General features: G+C 39.0%; 1 protein-coding gene across 1 annotated transcript in view; it reads right to left on the minus strand.

Annotated features, from left to right (window-relative positions):
- Positions 1 to 16,647, minus strand: part of RNF185 (ring finger protein 185) — a 38,055-nt gene extending 21,408 nt beyond the window's left edge. The window contains exon 1 of the mRNA XM_045458284.1: positions 16,505 to 16,647. The gene's annotated coding sequence lies outside the window, so the exon portion shown is untranslated. The remainder of the gene's footprint in view (positions 1 to 16,504) is intronic.
- Between the last annotated feature and the right edge of the window lie 739 nt (positions 16,648 to 17,386).

The following is a 17,386-nucleotide window of genomic DNA, read 5'->3' on the forward strand; positions in this document are numbered from 1 at the left end:
GCCACTTACTCTGTAACTTTACATGTTATTTTCTCTCTGAGCCTTTGTTTTACTCATATATGTAAAAGGGAAGCTATTACCTTCCTCATAGGATAGTTTATAAGGATTAAAGAGATGCAACAATAAGGGACTAGCACAGTGCCAACACAGTTAAGTGCTTAAGAAATGTTAATTTCCCCTCCCTGTAAGGTCTGACAGAGTACACTGAAGGTGTACTGCTTCTTTATATTCCCCACAGAGCTATGTAATCAGGTACTTGTTTAATTTGCTGAATGAATAAGTCACAACTTCCCTTTATGAATCATCATCATTCTTTGAAGGTATAGTAGGTGAAACATCAGAACCGTGTATGAGAAAATCCAGAATGCGACACACTTAGTTTGATCCAGGCAAAATCCGATTTTCCATGAAAGTATTAAAATTAGGAGTCATGTTATATATGTTATCACCATGAATAATATCAGCTAACACTCAGTGCCATTTACATGAATTACCTCATTTAATCTTTATACCCTGCCTTTGAGGTAAACACCACTATACCATTGTTAGCATCCCCTGGGATGTTAGATTAAAACTTAGATTAGTTAAATCATTTAATCATGGTCACAGAGCCAGTCAGAGGCAAAGCTTCCCAACTCCCAAGCCAAAGTGCTTAACAGTACCTCAGTGATCTGTTTGTATGTCTGTCTCCTTGAGCCCAGACACAGCTTCCAGGTGCCTTACTCAGCACAGGGGCAGGCACCTCAAGGACACCTCATAAATGTGTGTGGGTTGATGGACCTGATGGCAAGGAGCACTTAGAACTATACAGCTCAATATGACTCAGTTTAGCCAATTGAAGTTGTAGAAATCAGTATCCTCAAAGAACAAGATATTCTTGGGGCTCCAGATATTCTGGGTGGCTCAGTTGGTTGAGTGTCCAACTTGGGCTCAGGTCATGATCTCTTGGTTCATGAGTTTGAGCCCGCATCATGCTCTCTGCTGTCAGCATGGAGCCCACTTCAGATTCTCTCTCTCTTTCTCTCTCTTTGTACCTCCCTGCTCACACTCTCTCTCAAAAATAAAAAACATTAAAAAAAAAAAAAGACATTCTTCAGCAGTGTTTTTCAGAACTGGAAATGTTAACATAACTGTTTTAGACCTTTTTTTTTTTTTTTAAGTTCAATATTGCCCAAACTCTTTAAGAAATCAAAAAAAAAAAAAAAAAAAAAAAAAAAAAAATCAGGAATTTGCACCAGAAAAAGGTTTGGGTTTTCCCAAATTGGTACCCACCTCTATTAGAGATAACTACTGACACAGAGGTTGAATTATTCACTGAATTTCCTATTTCTCACTCTAAGTCAGACACCTCCTAGAGCCACAAGCACAGTTCCTGACACAAAGTAAATGTCTGATGAATGCATATGAATAAATGATGAGGATCTGCCAATTTCAATTCAAACCAATATAACTGCATAAAATATTGTATTAAAGCAAACATCTTCAGATTGGACAGATCTTAACTGAGGACTGTGGATTTCTAGGATAACACAGTGAAAGGAAGAATCTGGAGCCAGAGGACCTAGTCTGATCCTCAGCTCTGCCACTCACTAAGCCAGAGTCCTCACATGCAAATGGAATAATTGTATCTACCCTTCCTTTGTTATCAGAAAAAGTTTTCATCTTTTTTTTTTAAGTTTGTTTATTTGAGAGGGAGAGAGTTCAAGTGGGGGAGGAGCAGAGAGAGAGGAACAGAGTATCCAAAGGGTGCTCTGAACTGACAGCAGAGAGCTTGATGTGGGGCTCGAACTCATGAACTGCAAGGATCATGACCTGAGCCAAAGTCATACACTTAACCAACTGAGCCACCCAGGTGCCCCCAGAAAAGTTTTCAAAATGAGACTTTTGCTTTTGTTTTCATGCAGTCAGTAAATCCTTGTTAATATAGATTCTATAAAATCTCATTAATTCAGATTTTACCTGAGGTTGAGCTAAAGAGTGCTAAAATATTCTGAAAGTAGAATAAAAAGAAAATGAATGACAAGATTTAACTAATTAATGAGAAAACTTTTTTTTTTAATAAAATTTATTTTGAGGGAGGGAGAGGGAGAGAGAGAGAAAGAGAATGTGAGCAGGGGAGGGGCAGAGAGAGAGACAGAGAGAGAGAGAGAGGGAGGGAGAATCCCAAACAGGATCTGCGTGCTAGTGCAGAGCCTGACATGGGGCTCGAACTCAAGAAACATGAGATCATGACCTGAGCCAAAGTCAAGAGTCAGACACTTAACCGACTGAGCCACCCAGATGCCCCAAGGAGAAAACTTTCTAAGAACTTAAAAACATCCAGCTCAGGGGCGCCTGGGTGGCTCAATTGGTTGAGCGTCAACTTCAGCTCAGGTCATGATCTCACAGTTTGTGAGTTCGAGCCCCGCGTCGGGCTCTGCGCTGACAGCTCAGAGCCTGAAGCCTGCTTCAGTTTCTGTGTCCCCCTTTCTCTCTCTGCCCCTTCCCCGCTCATACTCTCTCTCTCAAAAATGAACAAACGTTAAAAAAATTAAAAAAAAAAAATTAAAAAAAAACCCCAAAACATCCAGCTCATACTTGACAAAGCAATAATTTCACTTCTCCGTTCAAAGGGAGGTCCCAAGGAGGACCATCAGGAGAACATATATAAGATAAAACAACTATGGTTTAAAATAATAAAACCAAAATGACATCATTTTGAATAATATGTAAGATTGACTTCTACAAATCAGATTTGTGTCCGAGCCACCTGACATTAATTGTCAGAGCAGTTTGGGAAACATTTGGAGAATGGCCAAGAACTATGCTCAATGAAATACTGAGCAATATTGAGCAATTAAATATAAATCAGACAAAGTCTGGTTCCTGTCCTCAAGAAGTCTATAGTCTAGTGAGAATTTAACTGACATTAAAGAAAAAAAAAAGCATCTCACACTGAAAACCCCCTCTGCAGAGATGGCAGTAAGTAAAGACAAGTAATTTTCCTGGGCTTTTGCCCAGTATCCACTCCCATATTCGGAGAGCTGTCCATCTTTAAAAACTCCCTCCATGCCTATTCCACAAGGTACTTCTGAGGAGCAACTGAGAGCATGGATATTAAATAATCAGGTGCTATAGAGACTACCAGGGGAGTCAACCTGGTCCCAGGGTGGAATGGCCAGCCAGACTCCTAGGCCATTTCCACAGAAACAGGCATAGCCTACTGCTTCTGATTTCTGTGTGTCCTTAGGCCAGCTGGGGGACAAAGGAGCCACCATTCAGTTATGTCATGTTCCCACTGCTCAATGGAGATGGATTTATGACATCCTAGCTGATGTGAAGAGTAGAAAAGTAGGGTCCATGATAGCTATGTGGCAGTTCAGGCCACTTCTGAGAATCTTAAGCCAAAACCCACTTGGTAGCTTTTTACATGCTTTAAATACTACATTTCTGGCAGTGATTACTTGGTTAACACATCAATGGCACAAGCAAAGAAGAAAAAATAGACAGATTTCATGAAAATTTAAAAATTTTGTGCATCAAAAGACACTATCTAAACAGAGTAAAAAGGCAACTTACAGAATGGGAGAAAATATTTGCAAATCATGTATCTGAGAAATCAGTATCCAGAATATATAGAAAATTCCTAAAACTCAACAACAATCCCTTTCAAAGAAGGACAAAGGACTTGAATAGACATTTCTCCAAAAATACACAAGTGACCAAAAACAACATGCAAAAATGCTTAACATCACTAACTAGAAAAATCCAAGGGGCACTTAGGTGGCTCAGTTGGTTGAGCGACCAACTCTCAATTTTGGTTCAGGTCACGAACCCAGGGTTATGGGATTGAGCCCCGCATCAGGATCCATGCTTAGCCTGAAGTCTGCTTGGAATTCTCTCTCCTCCCTCTCTGCACCTCCCCTCTCACACTCATGCGCGCGCTCTCTCTCTCTAAAAAAACAAAAACGTGTGTATATATATATATCCATGTATATATGTATATGTATATACATATCCATATGGATATCCATATGGATATATATATGGATATATATATCCATATGGATATGTATCTTATATCCATATGGATATATATATATATCCATATATATATATAAGATATATATCCATATGGATATATATATAAGAAAAATCTAAATCAAAACTATGAAATACTGGGGCGCCTGGGTGGCGCAGTCGGTTAAGCGTCCGACTTCAGCCAGGTCACGATCTCGCGGTCCGTGAGTTCGAGCCCCGCGTCAGGCTCTGGGCTGATGGCTCAGAGCCTGGAGCCTGTTTCCGATTCTGTGTCTCCCTCTCTCTCTGCCCCTCCCCCGTTCATGCTCTGTCTCTCTCTGTCCCAAAAATAAATAAACGTTGAAAAAAAAAAAATTAAAAAAAAAAAAAACAAAAAAAACTATGAAATACTACTTCATACCAATTAGGATAGCTACTATTAAAAAAAAACAAATATATAAAACAAAAATATATATAAATACATATATATAACAAAAACAAATATATATAAATATATATATAACAAATATATATATATAACAAATATATATATAACAAAAACAAATATATAAAACAAAAATAACAAATATATATATAACAAAAACAAATATATAAAACAAAAATATAAACAAATATATATAAATATATATATAACAAATATATATATAACAAATATATATATAACAAATATATATATAACAAATATATATATAACAAAAACAAATATATAAAACAAAAATAACAAAATATAAAACAAAAACATATGGATATATATATAAGAAAAATCTAAATTAAAACTATGAAATACTACTTCATACCAATTAGGATAGCTACTATTAAAAAAAACAAAAACAAAACAAAAAATCCACCAAACAGAAAATAACAAGTGTTGGTGAGGAGGTGGAGAAATTGAAATCTTTGTGCACTTTAGGTTGGAAAGTATAATGGCATAGCTGCTATGGAAAACACTATGGCAGTTCCTCAAAAAGTTAACAATAGAATTACCATATGATCCAGCAATTATGCTTCTGGGTATATATATCCAAAAGAACTGAAAGCAGGGTCTTGAAGAGATATTTGTACACCCATGTTCCTATCTGCATTATTCCCAATAGCTAAAACATGAAAGCAACCCAAGTTTCCATCCACACATAAATAAATGGATAAACACAATGTGGTATATGCATACCATGGAGCATTATTCAGCCCTAAAAAGGAAGAAAATTCTGATACACACTACAACATGGATGAACCTTGAGCACATTATGCTAAGTGAAATAAACCAGTAGCAAAAAGACAAATACTGTAGTATTCCACTTATGTAAAAAATTTTTTAATGTTTTTTTTGAGAGAGAGAGTGCAAGCGAGGGAGGGGTATAGAGAGAGGGAGACACAGAATCTGAAGCAGGATCCAGGCTCTGAGATGTCAGCACAGAGCCAGACAAGGGGCTTGAACTCACGGAGTGTGAGATCATGACCTGAGCTGAAGTTGGATGCTTAACCGACTGAGCCACCCAGGTGCCCCTGTAGTACTCCACTTATATGAGGTACTTAGAGTAGTCAAAATCATGGAGACAGAAAGAATTGTGGTTGCCAGGCATAGGTGACAAAAGGGACTGACAAGCTACTGCTTAATGGGTATAGAGTTCCAGTTTTGCAAAATGAAGAATTCTGGAGATGGATAATGGCTGCACCACAATATGAATGTACTTAATACCACTGAACTATACACTTAAAAATGGTTGAGATGATAAATTTTATGTTATGTGTATTTTACTACAATAAAAAAAATTGGAGGGGCGCCTGGGTGGCTCAGTCAGTTAAGCATCTGACTTTGGCTCAGGTCATTATCTTATGGTTCGTGGGTTAGGTTCCCATGTTGGGTTCTGTGCTGACAGCTCAGACCCTGTAGCCTGCTTTGGATTCTGTGTCTCCCCGTCTCTTTGCCCCTCCCCCACTCACACTCTGTCTCTCTCTCAATCTCTCAAAAATAAACATCAAAAAAAAGGTGGAAAAAAGATCCCTATATTTCCACAAAAGGTAATTTATTATACGATTTCCTTAACAGAAAATATCTACAATAGGGGTGCCTGGCTGGCTCAGTTGGTGGAGCATGACTTTTGATCTCAGGGTCGTGAATTCAAGCCCCATGATGGGTGTGGAGCCTACTTTAAAAAAATAAAATAAAAATGGGTGAATACTGTCTTTAAAAAAAAAAGAGAGAAAATATTTACAGAAGACAAATTCATAGAGACCAGAGTGGATTAGAAGTTACCAGGAACTAGGATGAGGGGCAAATGGGAGGTTATTGTTTAATGGGTATAGAGTTTCTGTTTGGGGTAATGATAAAGTTTTGGAAAGATAGTGATGATGGTTGCACAACATTGTGAATGTACTTAAATGCCACTGAATTGTACACTCAAAAATGGTTTTAAAATAGCAAATTCTGTGATGTATATTTTACCACAATAAAAGTTTTTAAAAAATAATCTGGGCTCCTTATTAGAAAGAAAACCATATTTCCACTCACTAAAAACATGCTGATTAATTGTTGTATATATCATTATCTATACAATAAGATTTACTGACTTATTAAATAAATGAATGGTTAAGTAAATGTATCAGAAGCAATGCTTACCAAAAAGGCTGGCAAAAGCATGGAGACATTAACATTACAATGCTAACAGGAAAAAGCAAGCTATAGAACTATGTGCAGTGAATGATTCTAACCACTAAAAATGTACACAGTGGAGGAGAAACAAGGAAATAAAGCAACTGTAACAAATGCTCTCTTCAGATAAGGAGCTAGAGATAATGGGGGGTGGGAAGAGAGGGAAGTTTCTCTGTAGTTTCCAAAATGTCTAAAATGAGTATATATTACTTGAACAATTAAACTTACTGTTTTGTGTCCCTCACCCAAAACAGTTTTAACCTAGAACTTCCTGATTGTTTCTAAAAACAAGTCCCGATGTTATTTGTCCTTTTTAAGGTACCGTGATACCAATTAATAAGGGAAATAGGGCTTATTAAAAAACAAAATGTGGAGAATTTATTTAGGTTGAAAGAAACCTCTGTATTTCATACAGTCCTAATTCCTTGTTAAATAACCCTCACTTCTTTGCATAATAGCTCCAACCTGAGGCTGGACACTGGACAAAGAAAAATTTAATGGTGGTCAGCAGACACCCCCCACCCCCTGCTAACACCTGCAAAGATACCTCTCTAGAACCTCCTGACACAACACTGCATAATTCACTGTACAAAGTACAAAAAGACTGGTTCGAAGAAGTATTAAATAGAACTTATTATCAACACATTATCAATGTAGCTGATTACCAAGTCTAATCTAATCAATACAATATTTCTTTTGACCTAGCTGGTCATGTCCTTTAATTTCTCTATTTTATCATCTGCCTAACTGCACTTCTCTCCACCACATTATTATAAGAGTATGCGTGGGGCACCTGGGTGGCTCAGTGGGTTAAGCCTCAGACTTCGGCTCAGGTCATGGTCTTGCGGTTCATGAGTTCAAGCCCCACATCCCCACTGGAGCTTGTTTTGGATTCTGGGTCTCCCTGTCTCTCTCTCTGCCCTCCCTCCCTTGCTCACACTCTGTCTCTCTCAAAAATGAACATAAAAAAAATTTTTTTAAAGAGTATGTTTAATATCTCCAGAGATAATTTGTCTAGTACCTACTCCAGCGACTTGCTTCTCTAAGCTTTTCCCTAAGATCTTGTTTTCTACCCAACTTCACCAACCCACTTCTGTGGCCATTTTCTAAAATTTGTCATTAACTATTACTGGACTTTTTTTTTTTTTAAACGTTTATTCATTATTGAGAGACAGAGCAAGACAGAACATGAGTATAGGAGGGGCAGAGAGAGGAGGAGACACAGAATCTGAAGCAGACGCCAGGCTCTGAGCAAGCAGTCAGCACAGAGCCTGATGTGGGGCTCGAACTTACACACAAGATCATGACCTGAGCCGAAGTCGGATGCTTAACCGACTGAGCCACCCAGGTGCCCCAACTATTACTGGACTTTTAAAACATGTATTTCAGGGGTACCTGGCTGGCTCAGTTGGTAGTGCATACGACTCTTGATTTCTTGATTTCATAGGTTCAAGCCCCGTGTTGGGCATAGAGCCTAATTAAAAACAACAACAACAAAACATGTATTTCAGTAGTTTCATCATCTGACCACCACTTTCTAAATTCCAGCAAATTTCCTCCTCCTACTATTCAATTTGATAAAACTTCAAATAACTGGGATGGCCAGTTCATTAACTTTACCCCTTTTTTACTGTATATCAAGACTCTTCAAGTCCTTACTTCCCTTTTATCTTATTTAGATCTCATGGTCCATCCTTTTATCCATATGCATACCTCCATAATTTCCTTCCTCTCCCTTAGTTTCCATCAAAGAACTTACTTTAAAAAATGCAAACCTAAAAATGTAAACCTAAAAAACAAACAAAAAAAACAAAAACCAAAAACCAAAAAACCAAAAAAAACCCCCAAAAAACCCCCCAAAAAACACAAAACAACAACAACAACAAAATGTAAACCACCTAAAATCATTGTTGCACTATATGCTAACTAACTTGGAAATGAATTACAGAAAAAATAAATAAATAAAAATTAGAAATAAACTTTATTATCACAACCATTAAAAAAAATGTAAACCAGCAAAATAATGCCTTCCTACTTATTGATACATTAAAAAAACTGAATATGTCCACACAAGGAAGAAGGAGATTTGGTGCAAATCACTTTACCGTGAATTTATGACCTCAAAAGACCCCTTGCAATTTCCAGCAATCCTTCCATAGTTTCAGAGTCAATCTAACTTATCAGTCTGTGAGGGCTGTTTCATAACTTTTTACTCCTTCAATTACAAATGGCCCCTACCTTCTCTTCACCTTCACTAATGACCATCCTTATTATTTCACTGAAAAAAATAAAAACACAATCTGCCTTATCTTCCTACTTCCAAATAGGACAAGCTGACTGTCTGTAGGCTTATATTCTTTTTTCTCTCTTTATTACCATGCATGAACTATCTCTGCTCTTAACTAAGGCTAAAGTTTCCATCCATACCATGGATTACATTTCCTCTCACTTGTTCAAGATATTTGCTCCCCAGAATATGCTTTTTTCCTTGCATCTTCAAAGTTTGGCCCTTGGCTAAATCTTTTCTTATTTCTAAATCAGTAAGAAAGATCTGTGCTATCTACACTGTAATGTCTCCCATTTAAATTTCTACATACTCTATTAAAATACTGTTAAATTGAGTGAATGACTAAATTAATGTTTTTCAGGAATATGCCTCTATTTGGTTCCTAATTGTGAGGATAACCATATCTCATTCCTCATCCCCCAGTTCTTCCACTCTCCTTTCACAGACCAACTAATCTCTGGAAAAGGAAACATATAGTTTCTAAACTTTCAGTCCTCTAATGCTAGGAAAGCTCCTAATATGGTATTAAGCCTGAAGTAAAGAAGGAATAGTGCATATTAGTCTTCTTGAACGGTCCCCTTTTAGTTGAATGTAAAGATTTTGCATTTTGGACTATATTTTTTTACTATGGACACAAATTCTACCAACAAATAAAATGCCTGAGGATAACATAGACAATCCTTGCTTGGCACAGTAGTGCACACAATAAAAATGCAAGCTGAAGCTATAAAAAATGATCATAATAATAAATGGGAAAAAAAATCACAATTGTCCATGAATTTAAAAATTTTTATCACATTAAAAACACTCTTACTATTGGTACACATGTACAGTGAGGTGAAAAAGTAAAATTAATACTCATTTAGTTTACTTGTAGCAAAATATTAGAAGCATTGAAAATTAAAATTTTTTTCTTTGTAAAAACTTGTATTTTTTAAAATATTTTTAAAGTTTATTTATTTTCAAGTTTATTTATTTTGAAAGAGAGAGAGAGCAAATAGGGCAAGGGGCAGAGAGAGGAGAGAGAATCCCAAGCAGGCACCATACTGTGAGCACAGACCTTGATGTGGGGCTCAATCCTACGTACCATGAGATCATGGCCTGAGCCAAAATCGATACTTAACTGACTGAGCCACCCAGGTGCCCCTATTTTATTCTGAGAGAGAGAGGGCATGCACACACATGGGAGGGACAGAAAGAGGGAGCGACAGAGAATCCCAAGCAGGCTCCACACTGTTAGCATGGAGCCCAATGTGGGGCTCGAACTCACAAAGTACGAGATCTTGACCTGAGCCGAAATTAGAGTCGGACACTTAACTGAGCCACCCAGGTGCCCCATCTTGTAAAAACTTTTTCAAAATTATTGTTTTATTCTTAATTATATGTTTAAGATGATCTGGTTATATAGCCAAATGCTTTGGGGTCAAAAGAGGCATGGGTGCACTGGTAGCTCTGCCACCAATATCACAAGTCCAGGGTATCCCAAACTGCCACTGACTCCTCTACTCCCTGTCTGTGACCAGACAACCATGAGAGTAGCTCCCAGGTGGCAGGATCTCCTAGTGGTCTTATCATATTTTGAATAATACTGTAGGACCTCTCTTACTTGACCATGGCCACCCCAGCTCTGCAAGATCAGCAGGAGTAGTTGGGGTTGAACAAGCTCTGAATGGTCAGCAGTTTCAAAGGAGCAATTACTCTGTGCTTCAGCATGTCCAAATCCAACTCCATTCAGATCAGGGCGTTATTGGCATTGCCTCAGAGTTTGCAGTTCAGCTCACTGTACGTTACTTCAAGGGGCTTCAAGGAATCTGCAGAGTCTTTGAATACTTACATGCAAAATTGTGCATGGTGACAAATTACGCAATTACAAAATGGGCAAAGGATCTGAAAAGACATTTCACTGAAGAAGGTACACAGATGGCCAATATGCACATGAAAAGATGTTCAATATCATCCGTCATTAGAAAAATGAAAATAAAAACTTCAACGAGATGCCACTTCACAACCACTAGGGTGGATATAACAACAACAACAACAACAACAACAACAACAACAACAACAAAGGACAAGAAAATTGTTGAAGAGGATGTGGAGAAAATGGAACCCTCACATATTGCTAATGAGAATATAAAATGGTGCAGCTGCTATGGAAAACAGTTTGGCAGTTTCTCAAAAAGTTAAACATAGAGTTGCCATATGATCCAGCAATTCCACTCCCAGGTATACACATCTAGGAGAACTGAAATTATGTTCAAATGAAAATTTGTACATGAATGTGCAGCGTTGGTCATAATAACCAAAAGGAAGAAACAACCTAAATGTTAATTAATTGATGAATGGATAAACAAAATGTGGTATAACCATACAACAAAATATTATTCATTAATAAAAAGTAAAGAAGTACTGATATAAAACACAACATGGATGAACCTTATGAAAACATGCTTAATCAAAGAAGCCAGACACAAAAGGCCACATATTGTAAAAAGGTCACATACTGTGTGAATCTATAACTAATGGTTGCCAGGGGTGAGAAGAGGGGAGAATAAGGAGTGATTGTTACATGTACAGGTTTTCTTTTGGGAGACATGAAAACGCTCTGGGTTTAAAATAGTTGTGATGGTTGCACAACCCTGTGAACATACTAAAAACTACTGAATTCTTTAAAATAGTGAATTTTATGGGGCACCTGGGTGCCTCAGTAGGTTAAACGTCTGACTCTTGATTTCAGCTCAGGTCATGGTCTCACAGTTGTGAGATCCAGCCCTGTGTTGGGTTCTGCACTATCAGTACAGAGTCTGCCTGGGACTCTCTCTCCCTCTCTCTGCTCCTCCCCCACTCTCACATGCACATTCTCTCTCTCTCTCTCAAAATAAATAAGCAAACACTTAAAATGGTGGATTTTATAATGTATTAATTCTGTTTCAGTTAATTGAAAGACATTCTACAAAATAATTGGCCAGTCCTCTTCAAAAGTTTATCGTCACGAAAGACAAAAAAAGACTGAGGAACTGTCTCAGATTGTTAGATATTAAGAAGCCTTGACAACTTGGGAATGCAAACTGGTGCTGCCACTCTGGAAAACAGTATGGAGGTTCCTCAAAAAATTAAAAATAGAACTACCCTATGACCCAGCAATTGCACTACTAGATATTTATCCAAGGGATACAGGTATGTTGTTTCAAAGGGGTACATGTACCCCAATGTTTACAGCAGCACTATCGACAATAGCCAAAGTACAGAACGAGCCCAAATGTCAATCAACGGATGAATGGATAAAGAAGATGTGGTATATATATACAATGGAGTATTATCCGGCAATCAAAAAGAATGAAATCTTGCCATGGATGGAACTAGAGGGTATTATGCTAAGCAAAATTAATCGGAGAAAGACAAATATTATATGACTTCAATCACATGAGGACTTTAAGATACAAAACAGATGGATATACAGGAAGGGAAGCAAAAATAATATAAAACAGGGAAGGAGACAAAACATAAGAAACTCTTAAATATGGAGAACAAACAGAGGGTTGCAGGAGGGGTTGAGGGAGGGGGGACAGGCTAAATGGGTAAGGGGCATTAAGGAATCTACTCCTGAAATCTCTGTTGCACCATATGCTAACTAACTTGGATACAAATTAAAAAAAAAAAAAAGAAGAAGAAGAAGACTTGACAACTAAATGCAATGTGGGAAACTGGATTGGGTACTGGAACAGAAAAAGGACATTAGTAGGACAAATGGCTAAATCGGAATAAAGTCTACAGATTCGTTAGTAGTACTGAATTAATGTTAAATTTCTTATTTAGATATTTTAAACACAGTTTTGTAAAATGTTAACGTTAGGGAAAGTTGAGTGAGAAGTATACAAGAAGTTTGTGTATTATTTTTCCAAGTCTAAAATTATTTCAAAATAAAAAAGTTGAAAAAATGGGGGCGCCTGGGTGGCTCAGTCAGTTGAGTGTCTGACTTCAGCTCAGGTCATGATCTCATGGTTCATGGGTTCAAGCCCCACGTCAAGCTCTGTGCTCAGAGCCTGGAGCCTGCTTTGGATTCTGTGCCTCCCCCTCTCTTTGCCCCTCCCCCACTCACACTGTGTCTCTCTCTCTCTCTCTTTCAAAAATAAATAAATATTAAAAAAAATTTTTTTTAATTAAAAAAATTAACATGGTGTAAGTCAGGGGCTAGCAAATTTTTTCTGTAAATGCCATATAATAAATATTTTAGACTTTGTGAACCATATGGTCTATGGGCAACTACTCAACTCTTCTGCCAAAGACAATCTGTAAATTAATGGGTGTGGCTGTGTTCCAATAAAATCTTATAGTTTTAATTTTCCTTTAATTTTCACATATCACAAAATGTCCTTCTTCTTTTTTTTAATGTTTATTTTTGAGAGAAAGAGGGAGAGTGTGAGTAGGGGAGGGGCAGAGAGGGGGAGACAGAGAATCAGAAGTGGGTTCCACTCTGATAGCAGAGAGCCTTGAGTGGGACTCAAACTCACGAACTGGGAGATCATGACCTGAGCCAAAGTCAGACACTTGATCAATTCAGCCACCCAGGTGCCCTGAAAATATCATTCTTCTTTGGATTTATTCTCCACCATTTAAAAAGGTAAACTTCATCCCTACTTCACATGCCATCCAAAAACAGACAATGGAGCAAGATTTGGCCCATAGGCCATAAAACGCAGACTCTCTAGGTCAGAATTTGCCAAAGTTAGGGGCACCTGGCTGGCTCACTCGGAAGAGCATGCAACTCTTGATCTTGGGGTCATGAGTTCAAGCCCCATGTTGGGTGTAGAGATTACTTAAATAAACTTAAAAAAAAAAAAAGTATTTGCCAATGTGTGCTTCAATTAAAAAAAAAAAAAACAGTGTTTTAGGGGTGCCTGAGTGACTCAGTCAGTTGAGCATCTGACTTTGGCTCAGGTCATGATTTCACAGTTCATGGGTTCGAGGGTTTGTGCTGACAGCAAGAAGCCTGCTTTAGATTCTCTGTCTCCCTCTCTTTCTGCTCCTCCTGGGCGTGCGCCCTCTCTCTCAAAAATAAACAAACAGTAAAAAAAAAAAAAAAAAAAAAAAAAAAGTGCTTTACACCAATTAAGTTTGGTGACAGTACATTAAACAAGATTAGACATGTTTCTTTATTACAGGATATCTCAGTGCCTTTAATGTGGTACTATACACTGAGAAGTTCCAAGAAAAGATAATGATATACAGCATTTTCCAAATTTATTTTTACTATAGAGCACTTTTTTTCAGAGGCATGTCTTAAGACTAGTGGCCTGAAGAACACACTTTGGAAATGCCAATTTAGGTGCTTTTTGAAAAGGAAATGTTCAGATTAAGAAGTGTTAAAGACATCACCAAATTATAATCATTTTACCCACCACCTGGATAATATCTGAAAAAGCATTCACATCCTTTTTGTTTAATCCTAGGAAACACAAGCAAAGCAGGAAGGTGAACACAAGCAGGAAGTCTTGGCTCAAACCCAAACTATTTTGGGGGGTGGAAAGGATGTGAGCAGAATTGGGTCATAATATGGAATCTTTGTTCCACAGGGCAATGTAAGCATTCCTACAGGTTTTGAAAAAGTTATCTGCTTGGAGTTTTCCTATCCACAGAATAGGAACTTTGACATTTGATTAGAAAGCTGAAAGATATGCTAGGAGCATTATCTGTAGTTTATGTTAGTGAGGATGAACTGGCAAGTCATGTCCCTAAGAGGACTGGTTTTAAATGCTGGATGAAAAGTTGGCTGACAGATTGCAAAAATTCTCTCATTAGACACAACAGCTATACAACACATTGCTGGAGAGAGGATTAAAGAGGGATTTACATCCCAGGGAGGAAAGGCTGGCCTGAACAACCCTGAGGGGCCCTTCTGATCAAGGGTCCTCAATTCCATGATCTTCAAAGAGTTCACTGGTTTCTACTGATCAAACACAAAGTCTTTAGCAGCATTTCCAAGTTATTCTAAGAACATAAGCTACAAACCAATAGGGTGGGGAATCTCCTTAGTTATTCAACAATAATGGGCCATTCCAAAGTCCTTGAAAAGAAGGATAGTGCACAGGACAACCAGGAACAGACTGCATTAATTCAAACCCACTGGCCTTCTAGAAAATGTAGGCTGGTGGGGATGGAGGTGTCAAGAAGAGAGGCCAGAAAAAAGAAGTCAATCAGCACCAGAAAGATTCAAAATAGTTATTCAGAATCACACATTTCAAATTGCAAAAGACTGCCATCTAATACCTATATACCTCCTTCAACAGGGAGTTCATTACCTTTGAAGGCAATCCATTCCATTGCTGGTCATCTCTGACCAGCATTAAGTTCTTCCATTAAGTCAAAACCTTCTCTTCCTGTAGAATCCACTTATTGGTCCTAGTCTGCCTCTTTCAACCCCAAAGATAAAAGTGGAAGCGCTCTTAACCATAACAATTCCCTACCCGCCCGCCCCCCCCCCCCCCCCCCCCCCCTTTAAAGACAGTTTCCTTCCACTGCTCTCTTTTCTGGGCTAAACATCCCATCTTTCAAAGATCCGGAACCGGCTCCAGCTGCTTCAAACCAAAGAATGGATAACTAGTTCCCACAGCAGGAAAGCACTTAAAATCAGTGGGCTTCAAACATCAGTATGTACAGAACCCCTGAGGTGTACGTTCAAAACGCAGTTTCCCAGGTTCCAACCCAGATTCTAATTCAGAGGTCTTATCTGAGTCTGAATGCAGATGAATGCATTCAGAGTCTGAATGCAGGTAACCTGCATTGTAAAGCATGTTCCCAGGGCATTTCAAAGCAGTGTAAGAACCATATTTTGACAAACACTGCCCTGTTTTACAAATGAGGAAACTGAGGGGCGCCTGGGTGGCTCAGTTGGTTGAGTGTCTGACTCAGATCATGATCTCGTGCGGTTCCTGAGTTCGAGCCCTGCGTCGGGCTCTGTGCTGACAGCTCAGAGCCTGGAGCCTGCTTCAGATTCTGTGTTCCCCTCTCTCTCCACCCCACCCCTACTTGTGCTCTGTCTCTGTCTTTAAAAAATGAATAAACATTAAAAAAAAATGAGGAAACTGAGGCCCAATAAAGGGAATGGATTGGGTCCATAGCGCACAATTAGTTAAAGTGGCTAAGTCTCTAATCGGCTCCCTTACTGCCAAGCCCAACTCTGTCCCCCACGATTCCCGGCCTTGGCCTCTCCACTCGAGGTAAAATCATCACAAGCACATCCATCTGAGAGAGGCGGCCTCAGGCCAGAGCCAAAGAGTTAGAATGAGTCCCCGCCTGGAAAGGAGAGCTTGTGGGAGCCATTTCCCTTCTCGTGGCCTCAGTTTCCAAAACTGTAATCACAGGACGGTAGAACACAACGCCAGCTCGAGCTCTCTTCTGGGGCGGAGGGCGCGGGGCAGAGCCGAGGTTGTTGTCTCTGCGCCGCTCGGGCAGGTGTCTCAACCCGTGGGCCCGGGAAAGGCAGAAACCCTGCCCGCGTCTCTCAACCTCGACGGCCCGTACGCTGCCACCCTAGCCCATCATGTACCTACCTCTATTCAATTAATGCCTTTGAGGACACCCCAGCGTATCCATCCGTCGTCCGCCCCGCCAGTCGTTCCCTTCAGGCTGTGGGATAAAACCTGCAATTCCCTCCTACGCGGACTCCGGTCACCTGACACAGGGCCGCCCCTCTCCGAGGGACTTCCGGCTACAACCGGAAGAGGTGGGTCCGCAGCGCTGTTCTCCGCCCCCGTCGGCTCTAAGGTTCCGCCTGAGGGCAGGAAGCGGAGAAACAGAGACCGGCCGCCTTTCAAAGAACCTGAGTCCGGGCAGGGAAAGTACCAGATAAGCTTGAAACATCTTGTTACACCAGAATGTAAGGATAATGGGCATCAGAATGATGGGAGCATGTCAAAGGACACGGGAGCTAACTTGAAGGAGCTACCACTGGCTCCTTCACACACAAACTGGCTGTTTGAGCATCAAACATGTTAGTGACAGAGTATAACTAATTGAATAAAATGGTAACCCATGAATCTTTACTGATATAAATAAGGAAGTAAATAAATAAATAGGGAGAAGGAAAAATTCCTTTTTTTAAAGATGTAGTTAGAAAATCAATTATGAATGATAAAAATAGAAGACGAATTATTTACACAGTAAAAGTGTCTCTCATAAATTACTTATTGACTACAAAAGGAAAATGGTAATTTTACAGAGGTATAACCTCGAAAAACAAGTGAATCAAAAATGATCAAAGTTAACATTACCAATTATAGGTCAAGTAACGATCTTGTGTCTCCCAATGAGATGCACTGAGAAGGACACAACATCTCTTCTGTGATATTTCTGTCAAAAATGCATAACCCAAATCTCATGAGGAAGCATGACATAAACCCAAATCGAGGGCACTCTACAAAATAACTGTCAGT

The sequence above is a fragment of the Leopardus geoffroyi genome, chromosome D3 (genome assembly GCF_018350155.1).
Source record: "Leopardus geoffroyi isolate Oge1 chromosome D3, O.geoffroyi_Oge1_pat1.0, whole genome shotgun sequence".
Lineage (NCBI taxonomy): Eukaryota > Metazoa > Chordata > Mammalia > Carnivora > Felidae > Leopardus > Leopardus geoffroyi.